The sequence below is a fragment of the Misgurnus anguillicaudatus genome, chromosome 15 (genome assembly GCF_027580225.2).
Source record: "Misgurnus anguillicaudatus chromosome 15, ASM2758022v2, whole genome shotgun sequence".
In the NCBI taxonomy this organism is placed as follows: domain Eukaryota; kingdom Metazoa; phylum Chordata; class Actinopteri; order Cypriniformes; family Cobitidae; genus Misgurnus; species Misgurnus anguillicaudatus.
In genome coordinates, this window is record NC_073351.2 from 16297921 (window position 1) to 16309571 (window position 11651).

General features: G+C 40.3%; 1 pseudogene; it reads left to right on the forward strand.

Annotated features, from left to right (window-relative positions):
* The first annotated feature begins 1992 nt into the window (after positions 1-1992).
* Positions 1993-5652, forward strand: LOC129419659 (extracellular calcium-sensing receptor-like; annotated as a pseudogene).
* Positions 5653-11651: the final 5999 nt, after the last annotated feature.

An 11651-nucleotide genomic window follows, 5' to 3' on the forward strand; every position in this document is an offset into this window, starting at 1 on the left:
ATTTTAAGTCACTGATATAAGTCCATAAACCCATAATAAACATGTTTTCATAAGACTTTTCTAAACAGAATTTAGTAGTTTTTTCTTTAAATGATGTGAAAATCATTCTGCCTACTCATTCACATAAGACAATATATTGATTTAGAAATTGTAAGACAATTTTTGTTTAGAGGTGCCGTTTGTGAGAAGGATTGATTGACAGCTGAGCAACAAAAGACTCGCATAATGAGCTGCATAATAAGCCTTTAGACGGGAAACTGAGAGGGAACTACAGTTAAGAATGTGAGGACAAATGTATACATGTTTGTTTGTGGTTTATTAAGAGGTTAACAATATAATCAAAACAGAAATGAAGGTCAGTAGGACATTTTCAGTTTATTTGGAAACAAACCCTACTCAAAAACTTAACTTGTATAAACTAAGAAACTGATACACAACAGAGCTGCTCATGTGGCTCATGTTACCATATAACTTTATGTCAAAAAAGTGTGAATATTTTTTTCCACTTCATAGTTTTGTTCTGCTCATTAAAAACAGCGTCGCATGTAAAGCACAATATATGGAATTGCGTTGCATGTAAACAATATATGGAATCATATTACAGCACACACTTAAAAGATTCTGCAGTGCAGCCTTACTGAAAGTTGCCATGAAGGATACAAAAGTGAATTACTGTGTTTAACACTGTACGCCATGTAACAGTTATCCGCCATTACGTGAGTTCACGCGTCCTCGTTTGTAAACAATGTGAAAGTTTTTTAGTCTGAAGTGTGCAGTCTGCTGAGGTCACTTATGTAGGCTGAACTGCAGAAGCCAGAAGCATATTAAATGATCGCAAAAAAAATTAGGATAAATGAACTGTTACAGGAATATATCCTCCTCCAGTGCGTCATCCATTGTTTTTCTTCTTAGGTAATGTTAACGTTAAAGATAAACTCTTCTCTTCCTCAATGTCCAAACATAAATGAAGATCTTCCTCACGTGTGTGTATAAAGTTTATCATCCAAAGATGCGGTAAAGTCTTTAAATCTGATAAAACTCTACGCTTTGTTTGTCATTGTTTGTCATTGTTTAAACTCTTCGTCTGTTCATTACCATTTGAACAGTGGGTACCGCCTTTGAGCGAAAGCTCATTAGAAATAATGAAGTCAGCCAAGAAAAACAGTACTCTCTTTCTTTACTTCAATGCAGATTATATAAACAGGCAATATTTGTTTACGATTATAATAAGCTTGTTTAACGGGACACTTTGCATTAAGCTTTGTATCATTAGAACCCCAGTCATGTTTTTGAATGGTCGTGCATTATTTCCTCAGTTTCCGCTGAGACATGAGAAATACAGATTTCAGTGTTGCACTTCCTTCTTTCAATGATGTATTGAAAGCAGGAAGTCCAATATCTTTGTTGAGGGGGTGAGACTACAAACACCCCTTTTCTCTGTCAAATAGGCACCAAATTCGAAATGTATGTTACATTTCATCTACAAATATGACGCACTTTCAACAAAGATTAATGTTTCTACGGGTGAAATGCTCCTTTAAAAGTAGACATTTCAAGCTTTCTTTGGATATGTGTATCATGTTTGTGTGACGAGTATTCGCGGAGTTTCAATTAAAACGTGTTTTGAGAGACAGTGTTTGCACACCAATCTATCAGACAGAAAACTGTACATAACAACATTTAGTCAGGAGCAACAAGAGCACTCAACACTTTGGAGACAACACACCCAAACAGAAAGTATACTTCCAGTCAGACAAAAAGGAGTGTCAGTATATTTCACTTTATTCCAAACTTGCACTCTATTCCGCCCCTGTTTGACCTGCCGCATACCCTGCCCCATGAGGTAATTTGCCACAACAATTCATCCATAATAATTATGTGTATAAAAGTGAAGTTACTTTATCAGGTCAGTTGCATTTGGCAGATGCAGCTGAACTCATGATGGGGGTGCTTATCTTTCTATGCACACTTCTCATCTATTACCATTATGCAAAGGCAGATAACAATCTTTGCAGATTAATGGGAGACCCCAAAAACCCACTACTGTCCAAGGATGGAGACATAACTATTGGAACTCTTCTTTCAATCCACAGAAAAGAAACATTATCTTCTTCGGAGTTTACAGAAAAACCTCAGCTTATATGCTCCAGGTTTGTAATATTGGAATTTAAATTTAAAATTACAGCAGTCAATATATTTAATTCAAACTGAACTTTTAAATGTAAACTGAATTGTAGTACATGTATTTACAACTTAGACATTTTCAAAATATAAATTATATTTAATATTAAGTAGTATAAACACACATATTCTTCCTACCTTGTTTACCTGTTTAGTTATTACTTATTAAAGCCACTGATTTATTGTTTTCACAGTGTAAATATACAAGTTTTCAGAATGGCTCAAGTCATTATCTTTGCTATTGACGAGATTAACAGAAATGAAAATTTGCTCCCAAATGTTTCTATCGGCTATAAAATCTTTGACACCTGTGGATCAGGACTGTCTTCTATGAGTGCAACTATGGCAGTGATGAATGGTCAGGAGTTTTCAGCAGGAGAAAGATGCAATGTACAGCCTCCTATACATGCTATTATAGGGGAGTCAGAGAGCTCTGCCACAGTGATTTTGTCCAGAACCACAGGACCTTTCAAAATTCCAGTGGTAAGGGATGAGAATTTCACTCAGAATTCCCTAACAGATTTTTTTTTACTATTACTATTTTTTTACTGTGCTTTTTTTTCAGATAAGTCACTCAGCCACGTGTGAGTGTCTCAGTAATAGGAGAGATTACCCTTCTTTTTTTAGGACTATTGCTAGTGATTATCACCAGAGCAGAGCTCTTGCATATATAGTCAAACACTTTGGCTGGACTTGGGTTGGAGCTGTGAACAGTGACAATGATTATGGAAACAATGGAATGGCCACATTTCTGAATACAGCGCAGGAGGAGGGGATTTGTGTCGAGTACTCTGTGAAATTTTACAGAACAGAGCATGAAAAACTCCTAAAAGTGTTAAACATCATAAAACAAAGCACCGCAAAAGTCATTGTTGCATTTCTTGCCAGTTTTGAGATGAACAATCTAGTTGAACAGCTATACATTCAGAACATTACAGGCATCCAAATGATTGGTGTAGAGGCATGGATAACAGGAAAGTGGTTGATCACACCAAAGAGTTTTCAAGTGCTGGGAGGGTCGCTAGGGTTTGCATTGAGAAACAATAAAATTGAAGGGTTTTTAGATTAATTTATTAAAGAATTCTTGGAAAAAGCTTTTACATGCTTAAAGTGAGATTGAAATTAATCTAAGAATTTAAAAATTTGCAGAAGGTATCAGGATCTGTTTGTACTTAATAATACTATTGAAGATGTGCCTGAGCAAAGATATTCAAGTAATGTCTACAATGCTGTGTATGCTGTGGCTCATGCATTACACAATCTACTGAAGTGCAAAGAACAAGAAGGTTGTGAGAAAGACCTGACAATACAACCACAGCAGGTAAAATAGAAAAAGAAAAGATAGAACTAAAATAGAAAAAGATTTCTGTTTGTACATGGACATACAGTTAATATGTATAAATCCTTCAATAATGATGTTTACAAATCTATTTTCACTAGGTGGTTGAGGCTTTAAAAAAAGTAAATTTCACTGTAAAGTTTGGAGATCATGTGTGGTTTGACAGCACTGGTGCTACAGTAGCCCAGTATGAAGTTGTGAATTGGCAGCAGGACTTAAATGGATCAATCCAGTTTAAAGCAGTGGGTTACTATGATGCCTCACTGCCCCCTGACCAGCGCTTTGTCCTTAACACTGAAAACATAATCTGGGCTGGAGGACAACTGAAGGTAAATTAGCATAACCTTGCTGTTTGTAATAAATGGGGGAACTAAAAGAAAATATCTAAAAAAAAAATGCTTGCACTGTCCTATGTGAAGGGATTAAAAGCCACTGCATTATAAAAGGATATATGATTATACCCATGCCCACTCCCAACAGAGTTTCCACACCCAAAACCATTTTTTATTTGTATACCATAAACTTCTAGTAAGTTTGAAAGAAAAATTGTGACAGACTTCTTTACAATTCAGTGAATCAATTAAGGAAAAATCATTAGTTATCCTGGTTAACCGAATTAAAGATGTTTTTTAATAAGCTAAAATTTCACCCCTAATATCTTCAAGACATTAAGTGGCATTGTCAGGTTTAAGTTACATGTAATCATTTAAATTTAGACTTGAGGTTGCCAAATCAACAGCAAAGGGCAGTGATGAGTGAAAAGATCACCATAGCTGCTGAACGCACAGAGTAGTTATGCTTAATTTCCTTTACATCACAAATTACTTTGTTCCAACAAAATACATCAACACTTATTCCATTTTAAGGTTCAAAATTGTCTCAGTAATACATTCATCTAAATTCTATACAGTCCATATAATAAACTATGAACAATATTTTTTCCATGTAGAAGCCAAGGTCTGTGTGCAGTGAGAGTTGTCCTCCAGGCACTAGGAAGGCCGCACAGAAAGGGAAACCTGTCTGCTGTTATGACTGTATTAAATGTGCAGATGGAGAAATCAGTAATGAGACAGGTAAACTTCAGACAATCTCCAAGGTCAAAAGAAATCTGGCTAGTTGCTATTTTTGTGTTTTCCATTTATTGTTTAGTCTGCAGTTTAAAATCAAAGGTGTTCATACATAAAATGTTTTTTTCTCTAACTATAGTAATCACAACTTCCTTTTCAGATTCAAATAACTGCCAGCAGTGTCCAGGGGAATACTGGTCTAATACTGACAACACTGAATGTGTGTTAAAGGCTGTAGAGTTTTTGTCATTCACAGAAGTTATGGGTATAGTGTTAGTCTTTTTCTCTCTGTTTGGAGTAGGATTAACTTTGGTCTTGGTCATTCTGTTTCACCGTAAGAAGGACACTCCCATAGTAAAAGCCAACAACTCAGAGCTGAGCTTTCTGTTGCTCTTCTCATTGACTTTGTGTTTTCTCTGTTCACTTACTTTCATTGGTCGCCCCACTAGGTGGTCCTGTATGTTGCGTCACACAGCGTTTGGGATCGCTTTTGTCCTCTGTATCTCCTGTGTTCTGGGGAAAACAATAGTGGTGTTAATGGCATTCAAGGCCACACTTCCAGGAAGTAATGTCATGAAATGGTTTGGGCCTGCACAACAGAGACTCAGTGTTTTTACCTTTACACTCATTCAAGTTCTTATCTGTGTGCTTTGGCTAACCATATCTCCTCCTTTTCCTTATAAAAATATGAAATATTATAAAGAAAAAATCATTTTTGAATGCAGTCTGGGTTCTACTATAGGTTTTTGGGCTGTGTTGGGTTATATTGGTCTTTTGGCTCTTTTGTGCTTCATTTTAGCTTTTCTGGCCCGGACGCTGCCTGATAACTTCAATGAAGCTAAATTCATCACATTTAGTATGCTCATATTCTGTGCTGTATGGATCACATTTATACCTGCTTATGTTAGCTCTCCTGGAAAATTTACTGTAGCTGTGGAGATATTTGCTATTTTAGCCTCAAGCTTTAGTTTACTAATTTGCATATTTGCACCAAAATGTTACATCATTCTGTTTAAGCCCGAACAAAATACTAAGCAGCATTTGATGAGAAAAAGCACAAACTAAGTCATTTTGAGAAATAAACTAACCTGGCCATACAAACTTTGCTGTGTTTTTTCATTGTTCAAAAAACAAATGTATAGTCTACAGAATATTTGGTTGATTTTTGATAAATGTCACTGTATCGATTAAAATGGATTAAATTTAGAGAAAGCATGGCATCAAAAACTGCTATTCATAGATTTATAGATTTAATGTTCATTTAACTCAGCAGTGCACTCTGCTGTTTATTTGTGAACTTCAAATGTAAATTCCGGGTGTGCCTCATACATTTTGAAAAGTTAAGCTGCTGGCTCTTTGATCGCCTCCTGGTGGCTGGTTGCAGTACAAGTCATAAACCCCGCCCTCTCCATGCAAACAAATGGGACTCAGGTCTAAATAAAAAAAATAAAGACAATAAAAAAATGTCTTGATACTCTGGTAAAATAGACTCTATGTGCTGTGATATATGTGATCTTGACATGTCAAGGCAGCTAACAGACGGACAGGTAAGCCGATTTGTCTGTTTGCTGACCTGGGCCCTGGATAGTCAGACAATAGCCTTCCTTGGCAGGACTAGTCCTTACTAGTCACTTCCTTCAGAGGCTAGGCAAGGCTCCTTTTAAGCATTCGGAGAACACGTTAAATGTAACAGGCTAGCAATTGCACGTCATTACGTCATTGCGTGATTGAAAGGTGTGCTTTCGGTGCTGCACGCATAGGATTGTGGGTGATTTCAGCGTGTGAAGAGCGCGAAAGATAGAAATATGCATCTTTTCCTGTATATGGGATATTTCTCGAACGAAGGACTCAGTCCTTGGCTGGAATTCCGAGGATCCTCGACGTTGGAATAGTCCTTCGACGACCGTCGATGACGTAGCATCCTTGAAATTCTAGCTTCCGAGGATCCTTCCTTGACATTGAAAAACGGCTTATATCACCATGGTGATACAAACGCCCCTGGCATCACACTCACCCAAATTCTAATACGGCTACATTCACCATTATGCCCCACACTCTGTTGATTACACACCACCTGTTGCTCATCACCGGGCCTATATACATGGGGCTCACGTACATGCTCATTGTGAAGTCTTGTTTGCCCCGTGCTGCATTACCGAGCATTATTTTCCTGTATATTCATGTTTTGTTTACCTGGTGTTTATTTTTGACTGTCTATTTGATTACTGATGTGTTGCCGCCCCCTGCCCTCTCACTGACTCGTTTATGATTGTCTGCTGCCTGCCCTGATACTGGACTGTGTTCACGTTTATGATTGATATCTGCCTGCTTTAACCTTGGATTGTATTAACGTTTCTGTCTAACTGCTGCTTTGCCTTACCATTCATTAACTTTAATACTAATACTATTAACTTTTTTACCATTAACTTTAACAATGCTACCTCACGCTCAACGTTTCTTAGGGTTAATATACAATTACGGGTATATTCGCAGGACGAATTAATCAATTATTTATTATTATTAATTCTGCTAAATCAGAAACCTACAAAATATAGTTAATGACGTTAATTGTATGCATTTGCCTTTGAGCAAAATCAACAATTCCCTGTTTGGAATGGTGATAAAACAACTCAGTTAACTTAATAGGGTGGTGGAGAAAATATTAAATTAATAATTGTAATTATGAATTATTATTATTGTAATTAAAGTTGGGCTTTGCCAAATTACAAGCTCTATAAAGGCATGTACAAAACGTTTAAACATATCCCGGAAGAATATTTAGTATCAAGACTAACTTCACTTGACTAAACCCAATTGATTCTTGGACAACTTCACGAGAGGCAAAAAGTAACCAAGGAATTCCTTCTCAATCAAGTTTAAACCAGTGCGCACGCAACATGGACTTCAGGATCTGATGATATCTCTCTAACGCACCCTGACTTTCAGCATGTTAAGCAATGGAGACATTGTGTTGAATACCAAGTTGCTTAAGCAGACGAGAAAAAATATAGGAAGTAAAATTCGTTCCATGGTCATTCTGAACTACCTTTTGACAAACCAAAAAGTGTGAACAACCTAATGAGTGTATTGGTAATTGTCCTAGTAGTAATAGAACACAATGGGATTGCTTTTGGAAACCGCATAGCAGCGCACATGATTGCTAATCAATATTTGTGACCAGACTTTGAATTTGGAAACAGACCCACACAATCAAGAATTATGTGTTCAAATGGCACGGATACCATCGGAATCGGATACAGTAGGGCAGGTGGAACCTTTTGTTTGGACTTTCCAAACATTTGGCAAACATGGCACGTTCGACAGTAACATGAGACATCCTTTTTTAGACCGGGCCAAATTAATTCAATTGTACATTTTCAGTATGCCTAAATGGCCAGCTGCACCATCATGGGCTACACTTAAAATCATCTCTTGGTAGACTTTAGGAACTACTATTTGGCTAACAGCATTCCAGTTTCCAGGAGGGATCAGCACATGCGTCTAAATCTTTCAAGTCTATTCCAGCAGAATAAAAAGACAAATTTACTTTCTCCGGTGAAATAATACAAGAGTTCTTAGTTACATTCAAGGCAGCAAGATAAATTAATTTCCTATTTCCACATCTTTTGAAACAAGGGTATCTGCGGATGTTGTCATAGAGCGTGTAACATCGCAGGTCAAGAACACATCAGGGTATTCTTTCGCACAGACATCCTGAGAACAAAGGGTACTGAGTAAACAACAGGTGGCACATTTGGCCAACACCAGCCAAATCATTACCCAATATTTACATAGTGAATTGGAAGTGACAGATGAACGCCGACTATTAGATCACCAGACACCAATTCAGATTTTAGACGTACTTGGTGTAATGGCACTTTCTTTATGCCCATTTCAATTCCTTGGACAAGGCCGTCACTACCGGTTGCTTTTTCGTCGGATAACAGCAGCACTCCTTCCAGAATAAATGACCGAGCTGCATCAGTTTCTTGCAAAATGCCAACAGGTACAAGATCAGAGAGACCAGGAATATAGATCAAGCCATTATGCATAAAAGGCTCATAACTGGTTTTGCTAGAATAAAGAGACAAATCCGAAGAAACATCAGAAATCGAAGTGAGACTGTTAGGCGCCTCTTTGGCTCTCTCCTCAGGCCGGCAGAGGGATCCATCACCTGAATACTATCCACACTACATTTCCCATTGGCCCGTACCAGTTACTGATCGCACTGCCACCTGTTCCCCATTACACAAACTATTTTAGAAAGCCAGCGATGTTGCTCATCGCGAAGTCTTGTTTTTGCTTTAGAGAACATTTCTGAGCGTTTATCATTGTTTATCTGCCTACCCTGTTTTTGACCCCCTGTCTGTCTTATGTACTTTGGATTGCCTGCCATCTGCACTGACCTTGGATTATGTTTACTGGACTTTGTTATTGGATTGCCGCCTGCCTCGATCATTGCCTGTCTCACGATCCTGTTCTGTCATATTCCTCTTTGTTTGTACTATTGTGTGTGCTGTTTGAATAAACTACAGATGGATCCCAATCAAAGTAATGGTTCATTACAGAGATAAGCAGACACTAAACCAACAGGCTTGGCATTATACTTCTTTCTCAGAATGGGACAATTTGCAATTAAATGGCCCGAGGCTTTACAATAGAAACAACCCCGGTTACGATTCAGATTGCCACAATACAATAAAATTATTTATTTTTATTTTTACAATAAAAAAACATTACGTAAAATGCAACAAGGTTACATGGATGTCACAAGGTGACGATCTTTTCAGGGGCGGAACCAAAGTTAGGGAAGTTTGGTTCCGCCCGGAAGGTTTCCCACCGGGCCGCATTCGATGACGCACGTTCTCACTTCCTGGTTTCCAGGACAACAAATCAGGACCTTACGAGACGCAGGTGAAACAAATGAAATAAGTAAATTATGATTGAAGGCGGTGGGAGGACGAGAGGTATAAAAGGCTCTGCAGCGATTGACAAAGGGGCACGTCAGACACGAGAGGCGATCGACACGGGGAAAGCTCCTCTGCCAAAGGCAGAAAGTGGACACGAACCTTTTGAAGAGCCCGCAGGCTCTGTTGATCCGGGCTGCGCTGGGAAGCGCGCGGAGAGAGGACAGGAGCCGCAAGGGGCGAAAGAAAGGCAGGACGTGAATGGAGTAAAGGAGCACCCTGAAGAGAGCAGTGTGTTGTCGATTGCTGGAGTCATTGTTGACGTGTGTTTGGCGCTGCTGTGGTGTGTGTTTACTCTTCAGGCTGGGCTGGCGTGGCTGCGTGGGACAATGGAAAGCATACTGCTGGAACCTGAAACGAAACAAAGAGAGAAATCAACGTCGGAGTGAGTAATAAATGATTCGAAGGAAGTAAAAGCTACTGGCATTACTGATGTGAACATTGTTCTGCGTGTGTACACGCCAACTCGTCTGCCGTTGTAGAAGCGAGCCCGTGTGTGGAGGAAAGGCTGGAAACGGAGCATACCGTACGGTGCTTGTGAGTACAAATAAAAACTTTTATACATTGGCTGCTAAACTGTTACGTGACAGATTGTTTAAGTGAAAGCAGGACGGCCCTACCGCGGAGCAGTGTGGTGGGAGTGCTGGAAGAAGTGTGGTGTGGTGAGTCTATATTGTGTGGAACCTTTCACTTGAAGTGGTGCAGTGTCTTTTCTTTGCTGTGTGTGTGTATTACCTGCCAGACCCCCGCCTCCATCCTCTGAACTGTAGAAAGACAGAAAGGCTGCCGGCGTCAGTCGCTGCATCTTTCTAATATATGTTGTAGGTGAGCCCGAGTGGAGACGCTTGTTGTGGCTGGAGAGAAGAGGAGATTGTCACACCCAGGGGCTGGCTATGTATAGCTAGAGCCACGCCCCTTCTCAACTTCCACCTCGAGGAGGGGAAGTTGATAGAGGTCTGATAGAGGAGGGGCAATTAAAACTGAGCTCTGGCTCTGCCCTCCAGGCAGGCCACGACACGGGAAGGTGGCAGGAAGGGAAAAGGGGCAACGGGGGGTCCAGGGGGCTGGAGACCAAGGGGGAGACGTGGAAAACAGGCTCCTGCCTGTCCCCGCTATCCGTGGCGCCCTCCTCTTCTTTCCTGGAGGCAAATATAAAATAGTGTGAGTATGTGGGGGTTGACTCTCTCTCCACCTGCGTACCTGTGTTGCACTCTGCAGAGGCCTCACTGCTCGGGCTCATACAATTCTTTGCGCTCAGCTCGCTCTCCTTCCTTCTTCTTTCCACAGGCAGCGGCTGGGACACAAAGACACGGTTAATTTGGACTTGGGTGATCCTCACCTCTCCGCTGTTCACAGCTCTTGGTAAGTATAATTTCCTCACGGCTCGCTTTCCCGATGCTCACTCTCGTTCTCGTTTCCTCCACAGGCAGCAGCTGGGACACATAGACACGGTTACTTTGGACTTAGATGGTTCTCACCTCTCTGCTGCTTACAGCTCTTGGTAAGTGTAATTTTCCACAGTTCGTTCTCCTGACGTTCACTCTTGTTCTCTTTTTCTCCACAGGCAGCAGCTGGGACACATAGACACGGTTACTTTGGACTTAGATGGTTCTCACCTCTTCTGCTGCTTACAGCTCTTGGTAAATGTAATTTTCCACAGTTCGTTCTCCTGACGTTCACTCTTGTTCTCTTTTTCTCCCCAGGCAGCAGCTGGACACAACAACACGATTAATTCGGACTTGGATGCTTCTCACCTCTCCGCTGTTTACAGCTCTTGGTACGTATAACTGTCCACAGTTCGTTCTCCTGACGTTCACTCTCGTTTTCTCTTTCTCCACAGGCAGCAGCTGGGACACAAAGACACGGTTAATCTAGACTCAGATGGTGCTCACCTCTCCGCTGCTTACAGCTCTCGGCAAGTATAACTGTCCACAGTTCGTTCTCCTGACTTTCACTCTCGTTCTCTCTTTCTCCACAGGCAGCAGCTTTTCCACAGCTCGCTATACGGCGTTCTGATCGACAATGTAACGGTGGCGGGCTTACGACGGCTGGCCTACATAGAAGGTCAAACGGGTGATGATTTCCCAGAAGGCGCCG